This window comes from Aulonocara stuartgranti, assembly GCF_965226115.1.
Source record: "Aulonocara stuartgranti genome assembly, chromosome: 3".
NCBI lineage: Eukaryota > Metazoa > Chordata > Actinopteri > Cichliformes > Cichlidae > Aulonocara > Aulonocara stuartgranti.
In genome coordinates this window covers 19,135,721-19,161,299 of record NC_138941.1, presented here as the reverse complement: position 1 = coordinate 19,161,299, position 25,579 = coordinate 19,135,721, and the positions used below count along the sequence as shown (strand labels likewise).

Sequence of the window (25,579 nt, the reverse complement as noted above, 5' to 3'; positions counted from 1 at the left end):
CACCAGGACCGTGCAGAGAGGTTTAAAGGGGCGGGTGCTCAAAGTTAAAAAGGGGCACATTGAACCAGGCTGAATAACAACAACACACATTCATCAAGAATCTAATATGGGAAGGGCAGGGCTGTGTTGATCTGAGACTGTAGACATTAAAGAGTCCATTGGAGAGATGGTAGCTGATTAAACAAGGGTCATGAGATAATAACAAAATGCAAAGATTGGTGACAGCGCTTGGAACCATAAGGCAACAAAAAACTGTGAGAAATAATTTAGGCTCTGCCTGTGAATCACTCTTTGCTTCTCTTCTTCCTTCCTTCCCATCATTTCATATATCACTCTCCACTTGCTGTCTATGTGAGAACAAGGCACAACTTGCTATTGCAATAAACTTTAATCTAATTATCCACACCTAACAACTCCTGCACTTAATCTATAATAAAATGATGACAGAAAAATGTTATAGCCCTGCCTTTAGTAGCCTCACACAGCTCCTGCTGTTTCCTCCTCATGTCCTTACCAGGCATGTCTGCACAATGTTATATCATGAGTAATATTTTTAAAAAATCCATCTAAATAAAACACACACATGCACACACAGTGACATTTTAGACCTTCTTCAGAATACTGTATATACTACGGGCATCGCACTGATCCAGAATCCTTACATTATTATTTATTACTAGAGCTACAATAATAAAGCAATGAGGAGGGGGAAGTAATAAATATGAAATAATGTATTTAGCTGGAGGAGGTGGCTGGGGAGAGGGAGGTCTGGGCCTCTTTGCTTAGGCTGCTGCCCCCGCGACCCGGCCTCGGATAAAGCGGATGAAGATGGATGGATGGATAATGTGTTTATGATGATTCCATTTGTTTCACTATCCACTCTGTGCAGGGCAAAGCTTATTACATGTTTAAACTGTAGAGATACAATCATTTTACTGCTGTAAAATCCAAATTTTGTCTTATTTAAAATATAAATCTAATATAATCTGCTTCTTAATGTATGTTCTTTAAAATACAGCGTGTGTTTAATATATTATAATTATTATGTGGACATGCATATTAGATGGTTTTTTAGTGAAATATAATCCCTCCAGAAAGGCAGGAAAAGCCTGGAAACTTACTTTAAAACTAAATATGTTCCTAAAACGGTGACAGAGCTACAGACCCATGACAGCCTTACACAGGTAGCCAGCAGCTGTGACCAGCACTACTTGTGCAGTTAATAAAAGGACAGGTAATGTTTGTCGCGCTGTTGCACACACAGCACGCTCGTTTGTTTCAGTTCGTCAGTTGCAACAAGACAGCTTACCAACGTGTACGTAATAAGCTGATACTCCTGTGTGCTACACACTACAGTGTACGCTGTACACCTACTTACTGGTTGTGTCGCATCAGTCTGTGTCTCTGAGTTAACTTGTGTTTCTCCTACAGCTCCGGACCGCTAAAAATGCGCGTGCTCTTTGTGAGCTCGTTCCCGGCTCGTAACCAGCGCGTTCTGCCGATCATTGGTTAAATGTGATCATGTGACTGATGCAAGCCAGATCCTTTTATTTAGCAAAACTGTGATTAATAGTTAAATATTATTGTTGAGGGGCAAAGACAGGACTCCGCACGCACACACACATAAAAAAATAAATAAATAAAAAAATTTTTTTTAAAAGTTGCCTCAACAAAAGGGCACTTTGGGCAAACATCAGGAAAGGGGCGGGTGCTCAAGCCCCTCTAGCCCCCCCCTCTGCACGTGCCTGTTGGCCACACTTGAAGACCATCACACAGCTGATCAAGCCTTGTCGGAGGAGCTACTTAAGAATGCGGTGGCGCTCTCTCTGACGCTGGATCATTGCGTGACTTCACGTTAGTCTCTCGGCCAGTCAGTACGGATAGTCTGCCGCATTGTATGTGTCTTACGGCTGCCTGTTTGTTATCTCCCCAGGAGAAGCGTGGAGACGAGAGGGCAGCGAGCACGGGGTGCTCAGACACTGAGGAGCGGAGACAAGGAACACTAGCACTGGGAAGAGGACATTTCACGGGAGTCGGGAACGCACTGCGGATTTATTGTTATTTTCCATTCACTGTAAATAAACGCACTGCTTGCATTCAGAGCTCCGTGCCTGGCTCCTCCTTCCTCACATCCCCACGGTTGACGCTGGCCAACCGTGACAAATAGCTTTTCTTAGATTCATTATTAGTTCAACATTGACAAATAGTAGTTGACTAATATCAGGAGCCAAAAAGAAAACAAAAAACAAACTAAATAAATATTTCAGACGCTGAAAATAAATTATTACGGTTGTTTAAATTTGCTGTCAGCAAGTTAGGTCTAATACATGTAGTCAATCTAATGAATCAATATTACATGTAAAAAGTACAGAACTGAAAATGAAACTAAAATATAACGGTAAATGAACTGGTTCTTGTATAAAACCTTTCTACTCTCTACAACTTGCCTCATTCATGCACTCACTTTTTTCTATGCTTTTTCTCTGTAAGTGCTTTCTATCTAACATTAATACGCATTCATCCTCCCGATGGATGCATCGGAGAGCAACTTGGGGTTAGCGTCTTGCCCAAGGATATTTGGCATGCAGGCTGGAGCAGGCGGGGATTGAACCAGCAACTTTCTGATTAGTAGGTTTCCTGCTCTACCTGAGCTACAGACACCCCAATTTGTGGTGCTCTGGAAACAACACGTTCTCATCCCAACAGGTAACGATGCTATGTGACAAATCATCGGTATGTGTAAATGTGTTTTTTGTTCTAATCATGAATCGCTTTGTAAAACAAGACCTGATAGGGTTAAGGTTAAAGTTATGGTTAGAGTTAATGTTAGGGATAGGGCTGGAATGGACGGCTGGAGCCTCTCCTCCAAGTGTGTGTTACTGCCGCCATCAGCATTCTGTTGTATTCTGTTGTCTGCTTTTCTCTGTAAGCGCTTCGAGCCTGTACTTTTTTGCTTTAGCTGAGTAATGAAGTTGAATCAGTACTTTAACTTTCACTGGAACAATAGTATTTTTACTTCTACTTAAGTGGAGAATGTCTGATCTTTTGCCAACTCTGGCTGTCTCTCAGTCTTGGAATACCCACTTGTTGTCCAGCGGTGTCCTGGGAATATGGGAACTAGACAGACTGGGGAAACAATGGGAGGAGACACAAAGATGGAATCACTTTTACCATCTTTTATGTATTTGCTGGTCGTCTTATTTCTTCTATTTTGCAAGCACAGTGTTGCAATCATTGTCTTTGTGGTACAATGACACAGGTAGAATGCAGGTGTTTTCATGTAACACGATGCCAGAAAGATGAGTAATGTGTTTTGAAGAGAAGATAAAACATCATGTTTGAACAAAGATAAGCAGCAGACACGTCTGTGTGTGAGTTGTTCAGGTTCAGTAAGAAGGTAATATGTCTGCAGAATTTGTAATTCTTATGAAGATATTGCTTGTACAATAAATAAAATCCCTTTAACTTCTTCTGGAGAGTGTCTTTATATATTTAGTCATTTTGGGGCGATCCTTTATTTAGTAGTAACTCTAGTCGGGGATATATATCAGAGTTTACTTTCAGATATGAGCATTGTGTTTCCTGTGGATGAATGAATGAATTATTTATTTATGTAATTTTTGAAAGACTGGCTCATGTAAAATCTCTGAAAGTATGACAAAGCTCTCCTGTTACACTTTATGGACACCTGAGCGTCACCATGAGGGCCTGTCTTTATTCACTTTATTCACTGAAATCCACTTTTATAATGAATTCACAGTAATCACTGACACCTTCAGAGCATTACATTCATTAAAGACGTCTTCTACACCTACTCTTCCAGACGACCGACACATGCTTCAACCACTGCAGGTTAACCAGCCACTCATCAGTAAAGCAAAAACTAAATGTAAATGTCCTCATGTGGAAAAGACTGAAACACAACTCCCATATATCACTAATGTAACAGATCCATTTAGGGAGAGTGAGAACACTAGGCTGGATGTGGTTTAATGCAGGAACATTCATCATGTCTTCAGTTCAACAAATCATTTACATTGAATATGTGAGCTGGATGGTTACACGACACAATGTGATTGTCAACAATAACTGCAATGAATGCTGGTTTGAGGGCGGAGTCAAGGAGGCCATTTACGTGAAAAGGGAAAGACCCTCTCTGAATCAAGGAGGGGGCCTAAGGGTACATCTGTCACCATCTTACAATGCTGTGATTGCAGCCGTTCTCCAACTCTCTGTGAATGGTACTCAGGACCATTGATCAGTGGTTGTTGATCAATGGTCATGAGAATTTGCATAATCATGATTAAGGAACTGACCTCCCAGCCCATTGTTCCTTCAGTCGGCTGGTTTCTCTGACTGAAAACGCTACGTCCAGAAGAACAGAATCAACTTTTGGAGATTTACTTCCCTGATGATTGAGCACGCATCAAGACCTTTTAATCAGGCCAACAAATATCTTGTACTCAATTTTAGCAGCAGCCATTGTGACACTGATGATAAAACTTGTGTAAAAGTGCGAAGCTGTAAAAAAGTAATTATAAAAAAGCGTTTTTGTAGCTGAATGTTACTGGATAGCTGTTTCATCTGTAACACATCAAAATAACCTGCTAAGGTTTAATAGGCTATAAGGAACACACTCACTTCCTGAGCCCTGGGCAATAAGAGACGTTTTGTGTTTTATGATTTATTGATATGTTTGATCCTTTCTGAGCTGCGTTAATGAAGCAGTCATTAGAGCACCATGTCCGCTAGAATAGTTCTGTAGTTTGATGCTTGAGTCATTGCAGACTTGTTGAAACTCCCTCACCCGTCAAAGCAGCGTCTTTGTTATTCGAGTCCAGCAGATGGCAGTGTTTCACTGTCTGACGGCTGTCTGAAGCTTCAGCTGGATTATCCGTTTTCATGTTTGATTAGAGGTTTGTGTGTGTGTGTGTGTGTGTGTGTGGGTTTTTAGCCACGAGTTGTCCACGATAAAGCATATTGAATGGCCTGTCTAATATTGTTAGAATTCTCCTTTGGGTTAGTTTCATTACTCAATCGGGACATTTATTTGGAAAAAGAAAAAAAGAGGGGAAAAAAAGAAAAAAAAAGAAAAGAATTAAAAATAAATAAATCCTCATAGTTTACATTTACAAATATCAATACTGAATGTTACGTCCCTCTGCAGCTTCTAATCGTCTCAGTGTTTTCAGCTGGTGCTAATTGGCCACACCTAGTCAGGTGTGGATAAAAGCATACCTGAGGCAAGCTTCCCGGCAGTGCACTAGTCTTTGCCTTGGTGGCACCAGCCATTTTAGCCAACCTGGTTTTCCATTTTAGGATGAAACCTCTTCTCACCCACACTCTGCTATTCAGCTCTGTTTTTATGTTGCGGCTTTTGAGCCGGGTCGTAACACTGAAGATTACAAAGATCAACATTAAGACCAGTCTGTGCATTCAAAGCAGTGACAGAAAAGAGTGTGGGGCATTAACCCCCACTCACTTCACAGTTCACGTTCACAGCGAGCTTCGTCGAAATTTACAATGAGACCCTGAGGGACCTTGTGTTCACCGGCAAGTCCAGCAAGAGACCTGAGCATGAGATCCACAAGACAGCCAGCAACGAATTGACAATCACTAATCTCACCTATGAGCGGGTCTCCAATGAGGATCAGGTACAGCAGACAGACATCTGTAGCTCAGAACAAATTAATTTCAAATCTGCTGACAAATTGTTACCAAACTTTGAAAATACATCAAACTTTATCGATGCTCTATGTTTTAAAACGTTCCCTCGTCCTCTCAGGTTCTCCGTCTGATTGCTTTGGCCAATCAGAATCGCTCCACTGCCCAGACAGCCCAGAATGACCGCTCGTCTCGCTCCCACTCAGTCTTCCAGCTGGATATTGAGGGAGTTAATGCCGGCAGGGATGTCAAGTGCAAATGTATCACACTGGAAGTACCAGCATCAGGAATGTGGCTTCTTCTTTTTGGATCTATAATATTTAGTCTGGTTAGTTATTGTTACTGTAACCAGTGCAAAATCTGCTCTGATGACTCAACGTTAATGTTTGAGCCCCTGAGCGCTAAAAGAAGTGTTTTGTAAAGTATTAAAACTACCTTTAATGGAAGGAAAAACGGATCACTGCTTCCTATAAGAGTTGGTTTTCTCTGTGTGTGTAGCCACTCTGTGCCTGGTGGACTTGACTGGCAGTGAGCGAATGGTGAAGAGCCAGTCTCAGGGTGACCGTTTCAAAGAGATGACCGCCATCAACAGCTCACTGTCCAACCTGGGCGTCGTTATCGCCGCTCTGGCCAAAAAGGTCTGCAGCTGCAGTTTCTGTAGTCTTAGATGTCACACCTGCTTTCTTTACATTTACAGTATTAATGATTTTTTTGGCCTTTGTGTTCCAGGAGACTTACGTAGCTTACAGGAACTCGAAGCTCACGTACCTCCTGCAGGGATGTTTGGGGGGGAAACGGCAAAACGTGAGTTTGTTGACATCACAAATCTTTATAATGACGACACATAAAACTGAAGGAATTTATCCCCAAAAAATATCTAACAGCGTTTGATCTCATCACTTCAGATTGTGACTGTTTATTCTTTGGCACTAATTTTGGATGTCTTTATTTGCAGCTTGATGTTTGTTAACATTGCTCCGGAGCCCGACAGCTTTGGGGAAACTCTGAACTCATTGAGGTTTGCCAGCAAGGTCAGTGCAGTCTTGTTTCCAGTGTTCATTGGACAGAGTACATTAATGATGTCCTTACATCAGCTGTTTATGGTAAACCAAAGCCATACTCCATATCCATTTTAATACCTTGGTGTGTAATTCATACTCACATTTTGTCTGAAGAGTAGGGATGTTCCTGGCGTCTTATTTACTAGTCGACTAATCGAGGGGGAAATAATTAGACTAACCAACTAATGTAAAACTAAGGAACATTCAGATATTGAGTTGATTTTCAGAACTGATTAATAGAAACTGTCAAACTAGACGCAGAGGTATCTTAAACCATTTATCACATTCTGTTAAATACAAATGAAAATGCATTACTACAAAAGATGTTCTATTAAAATATGACAATCATTTGAGAATCTAAAAGTACGTCTAAGTGTGGCGAGAATGATTCAGGTAATACATTATACAGCCGTTTTCTAGTCAGGTTGTGGGGGCAGCAGGAAGGACTACTCCTGACCACAGCTGATAGATGTAAACTGGCTAGCATGACCAAGGATGCTGGGGCCTCCTACTGGTAGGACGTGCCCAGCTGGAACAGCCTCCTGGCCAAGGTGGCTGTCACCTTTTGATGTGAAGGAGTAGTGACTCTACTCTGAGCCCCTCCCCCATTGACTTAACTGCTCTCCTAAAGGAGAGGTTTTCCACCTCTCAGGAAACTAATTTCCTCTGCGTGTATCTGCGATCTCAGTGTTAACAAGAAGATCAGGGTAGATTAATAGATTTATGGCGTTTCTCAACAACAGTGCACCATCTGGTGGTAGATCGCTGCCTAACATTTAGAACACAATGTACCAGCATTGGGCATCAATTAAAATGTTAACAATTAGATTGAACGACTGGTAAGTCTGATACAGACTAGTGACAATTAGTCGACTAGTCACATAAATCCCTGATAGAGCCCACAGAAGTGGCCTGCACCATGTGCGTGGCTTGCTTTGCAGTTTAACCACCAAAACACTCGTCTGCAGTGGAATTTCTTTGAGCTAATCGATTCATTTATTTCATTTCTTCTTCTAATTAATGTGGAAAATGGTGGCAAAGGTGGCTGAAATGAGTGATTCCTAGAGTTACATGTCAGTTTACAGCATAGGGATTAAGTTTACAGTATAAATACCACTGAATTGTACAAGGATTTGAAGTTTCACTGTAACTTTAACATTTTTGACAATTTTGTTTTGTTTTCTCCCCCACAGGTGAACGACTGCGTCATCAGGACAGCGACTGCCAACAAAAAGTAGAATTATTAAAAAAAAAAAAAACCCTGAGTTTTCTACTTTTTAGGTTCATCTCAGGTTTCCACGCTGAGTTGGTCATGACAGTTGCCATGTGTGATGGCATGCCACACATGGTAAGCTCCACACCTCACCACCCGTTGATTCACTTTAGTTTAATTTACAGTCACTACTTTAAAATATTCCATTTATTGTTCAATATCGTTTCTTTATTAAATGTATTCATTTTTCCATCACACCTTCCAATGTTTATATGGCGTGCACACATATTAACCTTGCAAGGTCAAAGCTCTGTTTTATGTTATATTAATACATCTTTGTTTGAGTTACCTGGGGGTTGGTGTCTCCTCCTGTCTGGCAAAGGGCTGGGAGACCTGAAGTACTACTGACAGCCTAATTGGATTGCACCACATGCAGGTGAACGACTGCGTCATCAGGACAACAAAGTAGAAATTATTAAAAGAGTAACTTTTATATATGTGCGTTTAAAGCAGGGTGTCAGTTTTTTTTGTTTTTTTTCCACATATGTTGGATTATGTTTCTATATATATACTTTGTAAAGGGTATTTTAAATTAATGAAAATGAATAAATATGATTGTTTCTTTTACCTGTTTCGATGTCTGCCATATCATTAGTATGTTTCGTGGGAATTGAATGTTTATTTAACATGTACGCTATTACATTTACTCTACAAATAAAACCAAATTTAAAGGCTGTTGCATTTTATTGCCTTTTTTCTTTCCTTTTCTTAAAGTTATGAAGGCATCTTGGATGCCATTTCAGTGAGTGGGGGTTAATGCCCCACACTCTTTTCTGTCACTGCTTTGAATGCACAGACTGGTCTTAATGTTGATCTTTGTAATCTTCAGTGTTACGACCCGGCTCAAAAGCCGCAACATAAAAACAGAGATGAATAGCAGAGTGTGGGTGAGAAGAGGTTTCATCCTAAAATGGAAAACCAGGTTGGCTAAAATGGCTGGTGCCACCAAGGCAAAGACTAGTGCACTGCCGGGAAGCTTGCCTCAGGTATGCTTTTATCCACACCTGACTAGGTGTGGCCAATTAGCACCAGCTGAAAACACTGAGACGATTAGAAGCTGCAGAGGGACGTAACACCTCCTCCCTTAAAAGGGTTCCTCTAGGACCCCTAAACAAATTAAAAGTTCCTCTGAAGCAAGTTGGCATCTTTAAGCATGGATGCCCCTACATGAGGATCTGAAGTTGCCACACTGAACACACAAAAAGTAACATGTGACCAACACAAAAGAGCACAACAGTCAAACCCAAAATGATTACCTGACCTGCTACAACACAAAACCAAAAGTACACTAAAAACAACAAATCCCTTACTTTCCCTACCCTAGTCTTCAGTGGTGTACCAGGCTCGAGGCAACTTTAAACGCGAACTCGAGAGCAGGCAGCAGACCAGAGATATAGTCTCCTACCAAACTCTGAAGCGTACCCCCACCCAGGATAGCCACCAAACACAAACTAAAACAATAAAGCAAAACAACAAACAAGTGCTTCGATGGAAGGGCAGCACAGTCACCCAGCTGAAACACACTAAAGGGAGTTTGCTCAATTACACTGAACACCATCACTCACCCACTTAAAAGCAAAACAAACTGACATTCAGTCTCCACTAAAATGTCCAAAGATCCCGGACGAGCCACCACTTATGTTATGTATAGTGTGATTTGGCCATCTGAACATGCTACCTATATAAATCCCAGCAGGAAGCATGTTTTAATAGTGTGATTGGGTCATCTGAACACCCTACCTATATAAATCCCAGCAGGAAGCATGTTTTAATAGTGTGATTGGGTCATCTGAACACGCTACCTATATAAATCCCAGCAGGAAGCATGTTTTAATAGTGTGATTGGGTCATCTGAACACCCTACCTATATAAATCCCAGCAGGAAGCATGTTTTAATAGTGTGATTTGGCCATCTGAACACCCTACCTATATAAATCCCAGCAGGAAGCATGTTTTAATAGTGTGATTGGGCCATCTGAACACGCTACCTATATAAATCCCAGCAGGAAGCATGTTTTAATAGTGTGATTGGGTCATCTGAACATGCTACCTATATAAATCCCAGCAGGAAGCATGTTTTAATAGTGTGATTGGGCCATCTGAACACGCTACCTATATAAATCCCAGCAGGAAGCATGTTTTAATAGTGTGATTTGGTCATCTGAACATGCTACCTATATAAATCCCAGCAGGAAGCATGTTTTAATAGTGTGATTGGGTCATCTGAACACCCTACCTATATAAATCCCAGCAGGAAGCATGTTTTAATAGTGTGATTTGGTCATCTGAACACGCTACCTATATAAATCCCAGCAGGAAGCATGTTTTAATAGTGTGATTGGGTCATCTGAACATGCTACCTATATAAATCCCAGCAGGAAGCATGTTTTAATAGTGTGATTGGGTCATCTGAACACCCTACCTATATAAATCCCAGCAGGAAGCATGTTTTAATAGTGTGATTGGGTCATCTGAACATGCTACCTATATAAATCCCAGCAGGAAGCATGTTTTAATAGTGTGATTGGGCCATCTGAACACGCTACCTATATAAATCCCAGCAGGAAGCATGTTTTAATAGTGTGATTGGGTCATCTGAACACGCTACCTATATAAATCCCAGCAGGAAGCATGTTTTAATAGTGTGATTTGGCCATCTGAACACGCTACCTATATAAATCCCAGCAGGAAGCATGTTTTAATAGTGTGATTGGGTCATCTGAACACCCTACCTATATAAATCCCAGCAGGAAGCATGTTTTAATAGTGTGATTTGGTCATCTGAACACGCTACCTATATAAATCCCAGCAGGAAGCATGTTTTAATAGTGTGATTGGGTCATCTGAACATGCTACCTATATAAATCCCAGCAGGAAGCATGTTTTAATAGTGTGATTGGGTCATCTGAACACCCTACCTATATAAATCCCAGCAGGAAGCATGTTTTAATAGTGTGATTGGGCCATCTGAACATGCTACCTATATAAATCCCAGCAGGAAGCATGTTTTAATAGTGTGATTGGGTCATCTGAACACGCTACCTATATAAATCCCAGCAGGAAGCATGTTTTAATAGTGTGATTGGGTCATCTGAACACGCTACCTATATAAATCCCAGCAGGAAGCATGTTTTAATAGTGTGATTGGGTCATCTGAACACGCTACCTATATAAATCCCAGCAGGAAGCATGTTTTAATAGTGTGATTGGGTCATCTGAACACGCTACCTATATAAATCCCAGCAGGAAGCATGTTTTAATAGTGTGATTGGGTCATCTGAACACGCTACCTATATAAATCCCAGCAGGAAGCATGTTTTAATAGTGTGATTGGGTCATCTGAACACGCTACCTATATAAATCCCAGCAGGAAGCATGTTTTAATAGTGTGATTGGGTCATCTGAACACGCTACCTATATAAATCCCAGCAGGAAGCATGTTTTAATAGTGTGATTGGGTCATCTGAACATGCTACCTATATAAATCCCAGCAGGAAGCATGTTTTAATAGTGTGATTGGGTCATCTGAACATGCTACTGTAACACTTATGTGCGTGTCTCAAATACTCCCAGATCAAAACAAGAGTATGTCACCCAAATTTGACACCAAAGAGCTCAAAGATTTGGACCAGTAGGTTCGGCTACGTACAGGAGAGGCGAACTGAATAAGACTCAGACAATCGCGAGTTTTGAAAAATAGCCGGAATTGTATTTTTCTTTTCAATTAGAAATAACAGGACATTATGACAAACACACAAAACACTTACAAATGAAATTATTCCCTTTCAGTACCGGTACTCCCTCAATAATACCTTTTGGCAAAATCACAGTGATCACTTGATGAAAACAAAACAAAAAAAAAGAAATCTTACCTGGGTGCACCCTTTCTAGAGGTACAGTTCACATCTAACAATGAACCACAATATCAATCATCAGCATATAAATGTTAACACTTATTTGCATTTTCACAGACTTCGTTTACAAATAGCAACAGTTAATCAGCTGGAGGGTTATTTCCGACCGCTCACACTCACTTTTGTCCACATTCATGGAATGTACAGAGTCCGTAAAACGTGTCCTTAAAACAACCCGCCCGTGAGTCCAGGGGGGTGTGTGTGAAAAAGGGGGACTACGAGTACAAAATGGCGTGGTGTGTCTCTGTTTTGTTGCATCTGGCCTACCACACTCTGATGTGCAGGACAGAACAAAGTCATTTGGTCCTTCAACGGGGTTGGCTCGCCATCAATTTCAGGATCCGTTGGAATGCACCAGGAAGATACAAACCAAAGAAACAAAAAAAACAAAACCAAACAAAAGAAAAAACCTGACCTGTCAACGACAGTGTCATGGGACATATTGAGTTCCTCATAAAAATCACAATTCACACATTCACTTCAACTGCTGGGTTTCAGTAAATTGAACAAAGTTTCCTACAGAACATTCCTAAACAATTATCATTAAACACTGGAACATTTTACTTGCAAGGCATTCATGAAACACAGATAAATAATGAACAAGTAAAACACTTTGCTCACCGATCTCAGAATTAGAAAGACGGAGCAGCGCGAGATGGCGCACGACCGATGAAATGGCGTCGTCTCTAACTCCCGACCTTTCTCGACTAAGCAATGTAAAAAGAACCAGCTAATTACTCATCTTAGCAATATACATACAGTAAAACAATCTTTCGTAAACGGCGAGTGCTAGCTCTCCGTCCATATTACTCTTTTTCATACCTCGTCTCAGTAAATCGCTGTCTCGTTTCCTCACTAGCTTGCTCATGGAAAGTTCGCGAGCGGAAGAGAGAAAAGAAAAATCTGTGTCCTCCTAGGCAGGGGCGGCAGGCGGAGCCTGTACCACGTTTCAGCAGCTCATTGGCCTAGAGTAGCACGTGTCTAAACCAGAACAGTTAACTCCTTAACTGCTGCACCTATGGTTTATTCATTACAAATGAAGTGTGCTGCTTAGATTAATGATTCTTTTATTCTGGTGTATTCTAGTTAAGCCATACTCAAATATGGGTTACACCCTCCCCACTTGATGGTATGCACGTCCCTGTGCATCCAAATGGTTAGACTGCATAGAGCTTGAAATGGCTTCGTTTAGGCTATTAAATACTGCATTAACAACATACAGTAAGGGGTTACCTAAGGTAGAATACTGCAACCTTTCTGGTGTCTGACGTGACCTTTGAGATCGACGAAGAACGTCATGTTCTTCCCGAGAGCTGTTCTGTGAACCAAATGAACTGGGCTGCTCAGTTATGACTCTTTCTTGGTCATTAGGACACTCTAGCATAGTCTCATCCACTTCGGGCAGGACTTGCTCACTAGGTTGCTGGGTCCTTTCCACAGGATTTTCAACTTGAACGTTGATTTCCCGCAAACTAGGCTCAGGTAAGTCCACATGTTCGGGTAAGTTCTCAGTTGCAGTTTCAGGTAAGTTCACAACTTCCGTTTCCTCAATTTCCTCGGATTGTCTGTCACATTCGGTGGGGTTGTCACGTTCGGTGGGGTTGTCACGTTCGGTGGGGTTGTCACGTTCGGTGGGGTTGTCACGTTCGGTTTCATCATAAGCTGGAAATTGTCTTTGCACACTTTCAGTGCGGGGCACAACGAGAGTTGGCTTGACAGAGCTGGTAATGGAGATTGGTATCCAGGTAGGTACTGGTAAATACTCGGAGTCGAGGTCGTCGTCGTCTTCCTGAACAACAGTTTGCCTTGTGTTCCGCCGAGCCTGGGGCTTTTTGGGACTGTTTTCAGTTGACTCTGTGACCGGTATGAAGCTACAAGGAAGGAGCAGGTCTCTGTGCAATGTTCGGACTGGTCTTTCTTTCGCTTCCGGTTTGACCGTATAGACTGGTAGTTCGCCTGCTCTTCTCAGAACTACGTACACATCATCTTCCCATCTGTCTGCCAACTTATGCTTTCCCCTCAGTTTAACATTACGCACGAGAACCCTGTCACCCACGTTGAGAGTTGAGTCAACCACTTGCTTGTCAAAGCGAGTTTTATTGCGCTCAGCATTCTTTTGTGCGTTTGAGGTTGCGATCTTAAAACTCTCCTCCAACCTATGTTTTAGATCACTGACGTACTGGGAGTGTGACTTCTTCTGAGCATTCACAGGCAACCCAAATACTAGATCAATGGGAAGCCTTGGTTGTCTCCCAAACATCAGCACATAAGGCGAATAGCCCGTCACATCATTCTTGGTACAATTATATGCATGTACTAGAGGTTTTACATACTCTTTCCAATGCAACTTCTCATTGTCATTCAAGGTACCAAGCATTTGGAGAAGTGTTCTGTTGAACCTCTCAACTGGATTGGCTCTGGGGTGGTATGGCGTTGTGTGTATCTTTTTCATGCCAATAATTTCGCAGAGTTGTTTTATTGTCTTCGATTCGAAATCGGGGCCTTGATCACTTAAAAGTCTCTCTGGGACACCATAATGAACAATGAAGTTCTCCCAGAGGGCCTTTGCAACAGTGCGCGCTCGTTGGTTGGGTGTAGGGACAGCTACTGCGAACTTAGTGAAGTGATCAGTCATAACTAATACATCCTTAGTGTTAGACTGATCTGGCTCAATCGATAGATAATCTATACAGACCAGTTCAAGGGGCCTGCTTGTCTTGATGTTCATGAGGGGAGCTGCCCTCTCTGGCCTACACTTCCGGCGAACACACCGTTCACACGTGTTGATCATTTTTTCAACTGACGTCTGCATTTTTGGCCAGTAAAACCGAGTTCTGACCAGGTCAATAGTGCGGTCAGTTCCTAGGTGGCCCATGTTACTGTGGAGGTGTTGGAAGACTACTGACCTCAACTCCTCGGGTAACACGAGTTGAAAGGAGATGTCTGGACCGGTTTGCCTCTTTCGGTAAAGAACTCCATTCTGCAGTTCAAGACGACAGAGCTCACGCAGCAACAAGGGAAGCTCAGGTAGTTCTGCTCTAAGACTGGGAGGTGGGGTCTGACCAGTTTCTAACAGAGTGACTATAGCATCGAGAGCTGGGTCTAGCCTCTGTTTCTGTCTGAGCTCATCCTCTGCCATAGGCGGGGGAAGAGGAGAACCATTCAACAGCTCCCCTGCAAAGCTATCAGGGACAGCTGTAGCATGTAAGGCTAAGGACTCAACTAAAGCCAAACCTGGGCAAGTGAATGACCCTGAATCCAGGCCTGCAGAATTAACTGAATGCCTTTCGCAGATGGCCTGTACAACCTCCCTAGAAACCATTTCTTTGTCATCGCCCCTGAGGTGAGTGAGGGCGAATTGCCGGATCCTTTCACTTTCCTTCTGTGAGACAGGATCATCACCTGGGCTACCATGGGGACGACGAGACAGTGCATCCGCGTCTACGTTTTGTTTGCCAGCCCTGTACTGGAGTTGGAATGAAAAAGTAGACAAGGCTGAGAGCCAACGGTAACTCGTTGCATCCAGCTTCGCTGATGTTAGGATGTACGTTAACGGATTACTGTCTGTCACTACTGTGAATTCTGTACCATATAGGTAGTCTGAGAACTTTTCGGTGACAGCCCACTTAAGGGCCAAGAACTCCAGCTTGTGGGCTGGATATCTCATCTCACTTCTTGAAAGTCCTCTGCTAGCAAAGGCTATGGCCCTCAACTGTCCATCCTGGAGTTGGTACAGAGCGGCACCAAGGCCAATGGTACTAGCATCCGTATGGAGGATATATGGGAGTCTGGGGTCGGCAAAGCCCAACACTGGGGCTGAGGTTAGCCTACCAATGACTTGTTCAAAAGCCTCTTGACACTTTTGAGTCCACCTGTCACCAAATAGCTCTTTCGGGCTATGGTACATGGAGCTTTGTTGCTTCGTGGGTCTTTTCTTTCCTTTTCTCAATGGTGGGTAACCAGCGGTTAACTCATTCAACGGCCTTACAATATTAGAAAAACCCTGGATGAATCGCCGGTAGTACCCAGCAAAGCCCAAAAATGACCTTAACTCTTTAAGGTTGGTGGGGACGGGCCAACTCGTGAGGGCTTTGATCTTCTCTGCATCAGTCTCGACTCCACGCTCTGACACCACGTGGCCGAGATACTTAACAGAGGTTTGGAAAAATTTACACTTCTCGGGTGCTAATTTTAACCCAAACTCTTTCAGCCGCAACAGGACCTTCTTCAGGCGTTGCTCGTGTTCTTCAAGAGATGATGAAAAGATGATGAGGTCATCAATAAAGACAAGGACCTCCTTAAGATTCATCGGACCCATACACCGCTCCATGAGCCTTTGAAAAGTGGAGGGTGCGTTGGTGATCCCTTGGGGCATCCTATTGAATTCCCAAAATCCTAAGGGACATACGAAGGCTGTTTTCTGCTTGTCTGACTCTGACATCTCAATCTGATAATATCCCGACTTGAGATCTAGGACCGAGAACCATTTCGACCCTGCTAGAGCGGAAAAAGCCTCTTCCAGATTCGGGAGTGCATATGCATCTTTGATGGTTTGGAGGTTTAACCTCCGATAGTCAATGCACAAGCGAACTGAACCATCTTTCTTTTTGACTACTACGATTGGGGAAGCGAATGGTGATTCAGATTCCCGTATCACTCCCACGTCGAGCAGTTCCCGCAGGTGCTTCCTCACGGCCTCCACATCGTGTGGATGTATTGGTCGGGGTCTGGACTTGAATGGGGTTTCATCACTAAGCTTGATGTGATGTTGCACCTTCTCTGTGTGTCCAAAATCCAATGCATGCTGTGAAAACACTCCAGGCATTGAATTTAGCAACTTTGTGACACGATTTCTCCATTCATCAGGTAGGTCATTTCCAAAGTCGAAACTGATTTCTTCAGGTTGGGAAGAATTTCCTGAGTGGTCTGAAGAGTTTGACATCTTCTCTGTCTGTTCTTTACATATGACTCTGGTCACAGCATTAATGTCAGCTAGCACACGGCCTGACGGGACAACAATGTCGTGATCGGTTTCATTTTTCACTACAACCGGCAGCTTACAAGGCCGCTTGGCTGGCAGGTTGACAAGACCAGTTAACACAAGCAAACCACTGGGCAAGGGAAAATCTGATGACGATTCGACAACTGCACATTTCTCATTAATGGAGTTGGGAATGTACACCGAAGCTTCTAAAACTGCCGTCTGCCCTGCCGCCACCACAGCTTGCTCTTTACCCGTTAACTTTGCACACCCAAGGCTGCAATTGCTAGCGGCTTTTCGACGTACTCCAAGGATTTTGAGGAGCGCTCTGAAACCATGGGGGACGGGCTGAAAGTTCGCACTGGACTCATGGAAGTCAGCATAAAGGGCATCTAAGGTATTTGTACCTATCAAGATCTGTTCTCGCGCCTCGGCTCGCAGAGGGGGGATAACTAATGCTAGGGTATTAACACTAATATCCGAACCCACAAAGTTCTTGAGAAAGGTGATTGAGAGTTCTACATAACCTAGGTAAGGGACGGATTGGCCGTTTGCACACTCTACATCCAGGAGATCGCCCAACGGGTTTATAGGCAAGTCTGAGAGATGCTTCTCATAAAAACTCTGAGGCACGGTTGTCACTTGTGACCCTGTATCAAGAAGACAGTTCGTTTCTCTGCCAGCGATAATGACAGTAGCAGAAGTTTTGGTTCCGACCAAACCCTTTGGAAGGTGTATAGACGGCGCTTTTGACTGAACTTCCCTTGAAAAGGCACGTTGAGGCTTGGGACGAGAATTGTCTCCGGCAGCCCCCACTTGTCCCACACTGGAGGCTGGTATTAGTTTAAAGGCGGCTCATCACTGGCCCTAGTTGATGCTTCCCAACTAGATTGCCTTTCTCTCAGCTGTTTTCGCTTCGTGACCACTAAGGATGGATTTGGTTCGTTTTCACATGATGAGGCAATATGACCGTCCTCACCACAGTGAAAGCAATACCAAGGACGCGGCTTTGCATTGGCTTTTGTAAAGTTCTGTGCGGTCGAAGCCTTCCTTTTCGTGGGGTAGACTTCGACTTTGGCATTAACCGTGTGGCACTCTGACTTTGAGTGCTTGGGCTGATTTTGCTTTTGGCTTTCTATTTTCCAACTGTTAAGTTGTGCACTCAAATCAGCAATTTGTTTCTTTAACACATTGAGGTCAGACTCACAGCTACTTGCTGTTTGTACATTTGACATGGCCCGGTGCTTTGGATTGCTAGGGCCAGGTTTGCTCTGACCAAGATGTTGTCTCATACGACGGACTTTTGAGGCTTGCTTGTCCTCTTCCGTGCGTAGAAGCAAGAGTAGCTCAGAGAACGAAGGTGGGCTCTCTTTTCTTTGTCCTAGCTGGAGGTCGCTGATGAGACTGTCCTCCCAACAGCCACGAAGGAATTGCTTTAACAATTGCTTGTCAAAATCCGACACATTGACACCTCCTCGTCGCATTGCTTTGGTCAAACAGACATGTAACCTTTGCAAATAGGCTGATGGTCTTTCTCCTTCATTCTGAAGTGTGTTCATGAATCGCGCATAGAGCTCATCGCCATCTTCGACGGCTCCAAACGCAGAATCGAGTACTCTCAGGTACTCAGAGGGTCTAGCATTTGGACCTAAATGCTTAGTGACGTCTGTGGCAGGCGACAGAAGACTGTCAAGGATCCTCTGTGTGCAGTTCAAGTCAGAAACGGCTGGATCACTCATGAGGACTTCAACACTTGTGCGCCAGGCGTCGTAATCAGCTTCACTGTTAGGGCGAGGAATGCGCCCAGAGAAAGCTCTAATCCTACTCGGCATGGGCGAGTGTGAAGAAACTTCACTACTGCGCACCACATGTTCAACTACCACCCGCCGGACATTGGGCGGGTTAAGCTCAAGTGTGGGATGGAACTGGGTCGGTGAGTCAGGATCGATCAGGTTTTGATTTAAGGTTGGAATCGAATCCGTAGACTGTGAAAAATCAGCAGCAGGTTGACTGGGGGAATGGTCACCCTGTGCATGCAAACTTGTTTCGCCTCTGTCAACAGGGGGAGAAACTGTAGGCTGAGGAGGTAGGGGGGGCACGTTTAAGTTAGCCAGTCCCTCTTTGAGCATGTTTTCTAGTGAATGGCCACTAAGATTGGCCATTTCAGACAGTTGTCTCATGTATGCTCTTGTGACATTCCTCGCATTCGCTGCATACGCCTCAGTTAAACTCCTAATTTCAAACGTGACTTCAGGCTGAGCAGAGCTTTGAATAGTCTGCGGCAAAAGAGGATTCAAAGTATCCATTGCACTGGCATGATTGAACTCAGCTATCATCTGCCTGTGAAACTCAGAATGCGGATCATCTATACGGATGTGGCGGTTAACTGAACCGTGTTTCCCCAGGTAAATAGCTACTTCTTCATCGAGGTCGCTGTTAGTAAGCCCTTTTATGATTACTGCGTTTGGGATTTTAATTGCCTCTTTAAGTACTACGTCCATTTTGTCAAACTAGGTTTTGATTGTTTCTTATCGTTGTAATACTTAATAAGATGAGTCTCATGCAGTTTCACAATAACTCCTGGCTGCTGGCTCGCCAACTTGTAACACTTATGTGCGTGTCTCAAATACTCCCAGATCAAAACAAGAGTATGTCACCCAAATTTGACACCAAAGAGCTCAAAGATTTGGACCAGTAGGTTCGGCTACGTACAGGAGAGGCGAACTGAATAAGACTCAGACAATCGCGAGTTTTGAAAAATAGCCGGAATTGTATTTTTCTTTTCAATTAGAAATAACAGGACATTATGACAAACACACAAAACACTTACAAATGAAATTATTCCCTTTCAGTACCGGTACTCCCTCAATAATACCTTTTGGCAAAATCACAGTGATCACTTGATGAAAACAAAACAAAAAAAAAGAAATCTTACCTGGGTGCACCCTTTCTAGAGGTACAGTTCACATCTAACAATGAACCACAATATCAATCATCAGCATATAAATGTTAACACTTATTTGCATTTTCACAGACTTCGTTTACAAATAGCAACAGTTAATCAGCTGGAGGGTTATTTCCGACCGCTCACACTCACTTTTGTCCACATTCATGGAATGTACAGAGTCCGTAAAACGTGTCCTTAAAACAACCCGCCCGTGAGTCCAGGGGGGTGTGTGTGAAAAAGGGGGACTACGAGTACAAAATGGCGTGGTGTGTCTCTGTTTTGTTGCATCTGGCCTACCACACTCTGATGTGCAGGACAGAACAAAGTCATTTGGTCCTTCAACGGGGTTGGCTCGCCATCAATTTCAGGATCCGTTGGAATGCACCAGGAAGATACAAACCAAAGAAACAAAAAAAACAAAACCAAACAAAAGAAAAAACCTGACCTGTCAACGACAGTGTCATGGGACATATTGAGTTCCTCATAAAAATCACAATTCACACATTCACTTCAACTGCTGGGTTTCAGTAAATTGAACAAAGTTTCCTACAGAACATTCCTAAACAATTATCATTAAACACTGGAACATTTTACTTGCAAGGCATTCATGAAACACAGATAAATAATGAACAAGTAAAACACTTTGCTCACCGATCTCAGAATTAGAAAGACGGAGCAGCGCGAGATGGCGCACGACCGATGAAATGGCGTCGTCTCTAACTCCCGACCTTTCTCGACTAAGCAATGTAAAAAGAACCAGCTAATTACTCATCTTAGCAATATACATACAGTAAAACAATCTTTCGTAAACGGCGAGTGCTAGCTCTCCGTCCATATTACTCTTTTTCATACCTCGTCTCAGTAAATCGCTGTCTCGTTTCCTCACTAGCTTGCTCATGGAAAGTTCGCGAGCGGAAGAGAGAAAAGAAAAATCTGTGTCCTCCTAGGCAGGGGCGGCAGGCGGAGCCTGTACCACGTTTCAGCAGCTCATTGGCCTAGAGTAGCACGTGTCTAAACCAGAACAGTTAACTCCTTAACTGCTGCACCTATGGTTTATTCATTACAAATGAAGTGTGCTGCTTAGATTAATGATTCTTTTATTCTGGTGTATTCTAGTTAAGCCATACTCAAATATGGGTTACACTACCTATATAAATCCCAGCAGGAAGCATGTTTTAATAGTGTGATTGGGTCATCTGAACACGCTACCTATATAAATCCCAGCAGGAAGCATGTTTTAATAGTGTGATTGGGTCATCTGAACACGCTACCTATATAAATCCCAGCAGGAAGCATGTTTTAATAGTGTGATTGGGTCATCTGAACACGCTACCTATATAAATCCCAGCAGGAAGCATGTTTTAATAGTGTGATTGGGTCATCTGAACACGCTACCTATATAAATCCCAGCAGGAAGCATGTTTTAATAGTGTGATTTGGCCATCTGAACATGCTACCTATATAAATCCCAGCAGGAAGCATGTTTTAATAGTGTGATTGGGTCATCTGAACACCCTACCTATATAAATCCCAGCAGGAAGCATGTTTTAATAGTGTGATTGGGTCATCTGAACACGCTACCTATACAACGGAGCCATTAACCACGTAAGGTAGCATATTCTGATAAGTTAGCACGGATTGATAGACAAGACTATAAATTTACGCTACGGTAGGATGTTTTGACAGAACATCTTTTCTCGTCGCCAACATTTTTCTTTTGTTAAGCTTACTGTTATCAAGGCATGGTAAATGAACAGTAAACCTTGCCTGATGACTAATCTTCCCGTTTCCCTCTCATTGATTTATTTGGGTTGTCATGGCAGAAGTATTAAACGATGCCTTTTATTAGAACATAAGCATTTAAATGCAGTAATTGTATTTGAATTAGTTAAATATGAGTGGGCAACTCTGACCATGACAAGACTGCATTTGCTCTAAAGAATTAATAAAAAATTTAGACATATTGTTGTCATTATTTTTACTCTTCAATTTTATGTGTTTTTTCTTTAAGATGGTATCAGAAGTTGCTCCTCCACCATGAAAAAAACCATCTGCATATATTCTTTCACTACATCCACGATTCTCCTCTGTGGTCTTCCTCATTCATCCTGTTTGGAGCTTAATGTTCAACATCCTTTATCTGTTAAAATTACAGAAGGAGAAGAAAGTAATCATCAGAGCAGGAATCATGATAAATGATAAATAGATTACCAGTACATACAAACATAACACTTGCATAATTTCTCTGATAACGCTGCATTGGATGGGTTTATTAACGGTGGGCTGAAATTGTACTACAGTCTGCTAGTGAGGAACTTTTTTGAGTGTTGAATAAAATGTCCTCCACAATCTGTATATGAATTGTCATTAAAACCACAGAGATTCTTACTTATAAAGGAAAGAAAAGTGGGACAAAGCCCATCAACATATAGTGTATATTTTCTGAAACATTACAAAGATGCAGGTAATTCTGGGTTCACCTGAATTACAGATTAGACTGGTGGACAAACAGAGATGTTGTGTACAACTGGTGACAGCATCAGTGACAACAAATTAATCAGCGAGGCTGGAAGCAGAATTAGGAGGCGTCAGAGTCAGCGAGGGTCAGAGATCGACGAACAAATTGCCCACCTTCATGGATAATGCATCCCCCTCAGAAGGATTCAAAATTAGGCCACGAAGAACAGTTCAGGAAACCTATTTTGTTTCGTCTGTGAAACTGTATAAATAAAATGTAAATTATGTTAAAGGCAAACACATTTGTAAGCCATAAGAAACAAACATGCTTTGCAATATACCTTCAAACATCTGTATAGATTTGATACATTATTTATTAACTGAATTTGCTAACATGTCTTACATAGTGAGTGTGTCACGGCTGCCGAGGCGAGCCGTGCGGAATAAATGAGGATCCAATCACAGGCAGTCGTGGAGAAGTGAAGGTGATTTATTGAACACAAAAAGAATGTGGACAAACAGCAAACGGGGCTCGAACTAAACTAAACTGGGAAACAACTAAACTACAGAGCACAATCCTGATTGAAAACGAGCAGAGGAGAATGACGATGAAAAGCAAGGAGACGGCACGGTGGATACACTGAGTAATACAGACGAACCGGCAACATGCAGGAGAACACACAGGGCTTAAATACACACACACCAGTAATCAGGGGATGAGAGACAGGAGGGCAACACAGCTGGGAGAAATCAGAGCTGATGGGACAGGGGAAATGTAAACTGAACATACTCACATCAGACAGAGACCTTCACAATAAAACAGGAAACTCAGACACGGGGAACCAAACAAGACACAGATCTAAACAGACAGCTTCACAAACAGATGGGGTGACACCATAGACAGACAGAGACACAGACTCAAAGGCAGACCGAATATCACACATAGAACTCAAACAATAATAATAATCATCATCATCATAATAAACTAGAAAATGATAACTAAAAGCACTGGGTCACTGACCCAGGACCATGACAGAGTGTTTCTTTTACTGATGATATTTCAGTGATATGTATTTTTTATGACTAAATAATGCTCTATCGAACACCTGGCAATAACAGCAGGTGTGGCAATTTTGTAATTTGTTGTTTAAATTTGATATTATTGTAGGCAGTATATTTTCTTAGCCTTTGTCATACTCATGCTTAACCCTCTCAGGCTCAAATTAAGTTTTTGTTGCTAATGCACAAAAGAATACCTGCAGTGGTACTTCTGAGTAAAAAACTCATGAAATATGTATGTGGGGTGATCAGGTTGTTAGCTTTTAACTGTTGCATATCTGCAATGCCTGCCTTGAGAGGGTTAACAAAGCAATCTCAGAAACCGTACAGTAATCTTGGGTGTGTGGGGGTCACCCAGAGTCAGAATCTAGTGAGATATCAGTGTCACCTCTTACAGTTTTCCTGTAATCTGAGCTCAAATATGAGAAAATATAGAGTACAGTACAGTAAATTGGGTAAATTTTACTGTTAATTTTCTCTGAATCGTACAGTAATTTGGGCTGTGGATCACAGGGTGGAGTGGAAAAAGTGGAAAAGTGGAGATGAACCAAAACTGGGAGTGGATTGTGAAGTACAATAGTGTCAGGACCAGAGTTGGTCAAGTTACTTGAAAAAAGTAATCAGTAACTAATTACTGATTACTTCCCCCAAAAAGTAATCCTGTTACTTTACTGATTACTTATTTTCAAAAGTAATTAATTACTTAGTTACTTTTTAAAAACACGATTTACAACCTGAATAGGTGATAAAGCGATAGATCTTTCAGCCCAATTCTACTTTTTCTGCATAATTCATCATATAAAATGTAATCAAATGGAAAAGTCTCTCTTTTTAAAACTTGTTTAATTAGTTTTAATCTTTTAACTTTATGCATCAAGCAAAAATTGAATTATATGTAACATTCTCTGACTGGAAGAAATTTGTTTAATATTTAAACTTATTTTCTGCCCATTCCAGCACATAAAATAAAATATTTTTTGTGTTTACACTCACTCTTTCAAATAGATGCAAGTAAAACACAGCAGAAAATAAATAAAATCAAAGACTAGCGGTCCTTTGGCTCTATTTTCACCTGTAAAGCAGGAGTAGGGTAGGCGGAGGTTTACCCTGGTGCAGGTGTGCCGCGGTCAGTTGAAGAATCCGCGAGTTTCTCTGTGACTTTCCCATTACGTCGTAGCGCACTCGGTGCTTGCTTGGAAGTTTAGGGGGTTTTTTCGCCGTAAAAAGAAGTTTTCTTCCCACGCACAACGGACACTAATGTTTTTGTCACTTTTTATGGAATCAAACTCAAAGTAAGGTCAGTACTTCCACGCTTTAAACGCTGCACGCTCATACTCTCTCCCGCACTCGATATATTATCCATTGTTGATCTGCACACAGCTGTTGTCACGGACGTTGCACTTGCTTACGTCACTGTCATGAGACATTCTCGCAAAAAAATCACTGTTTTAGTAACGCAGCGTTCCTACGGGAAAGTAACGGTAATCTAATTATCGTTTTTGCAATAGTAATCCCTTACTTTACTTGTTACTTGAAAAAAGTAATCGGATTACAAGTAACGCGTTACTGCCCATCTCTGGTCAGGACACAAAAGACTGCATTTCTAAGCCAGTCGGCACCCGTACCGTAATATGCATAAGAATAGTGCAACAACATTTTAGGTGCGGCTGGCTTGACTGTGTCGTCGTAAGTGAGGGCTCACTTGACCGCGGTCAAATATGGTGCTGGAGAAACAAACTACAGAGAACTTCGTAAAGAGAGTATTGAGTGCTTTGGCGATGTAAATGGACTGGTTCTTATATAGTACTCAAAGCACTTTAAAGAACTTGCCTCATTCAGGTGTACGCAAGCACTTTTCTCTGTAAGCACTTTCTGTGTAATGTTCACACACATTCGGAGAGCAACTCTGGGTTGGTATCTTGCCCAGGGATATTTGGCATGCAGACGGGGATTGAAGCACCTTCCTCTACTACCTGAGCAAAGCCACCCCATGTTCGTCTGTGCACAGATTTCTTTTCAATACAGTATTATCACAATTGTGCAAAAATACAGGCATGAAAGCTTAAAGTGCGCGATCACAATAAAGGTGACGCTCAGAGACTGACTGAGTGATCTGAGAACTCATCAGCGCTCCTCACTGCCTTCACTTACTTGCTGCTATGGGTGCAGGAATAACATAGTTATGCAGTTATCTGGGACTCTCCACCATTTGACCTTAGAACT

The 25,579-nt window shown here is 42.3% G+C and overlaps 1 protein-coding gene and 1 pseudogene across 2 annotated transcripts in view; both read left to right on the top strand.

Annotated features, from left to right (window-relative positions):
- LOC309700493 (uncharacterized protein) overlaps positions 1 to 25,579 on the top strand; it is a 2,098,293-nt gene that overhangs the window by 1,226,203 nt on the left and 846,511 nt on the right. The gene's annotated exons all lie outside the window — the stretch shown is intronic.
- On the top strand, positions 5,472 to 9,238 carry LOC309697510 (carboxy-terminal kinesin 2-like; annotated as a pseudogene). The gene is made up of 6 exons: positions 5,472 to 5,654; positions 5,786 to 5,924; positions 6,163 to 6,302; positions 6,394 to 6,468; positions 6,620 to 6,695; positions 7,919 to 9,238. The product of its transcript is annotated as a carboxy-terminal kinesin 2-like (transcript).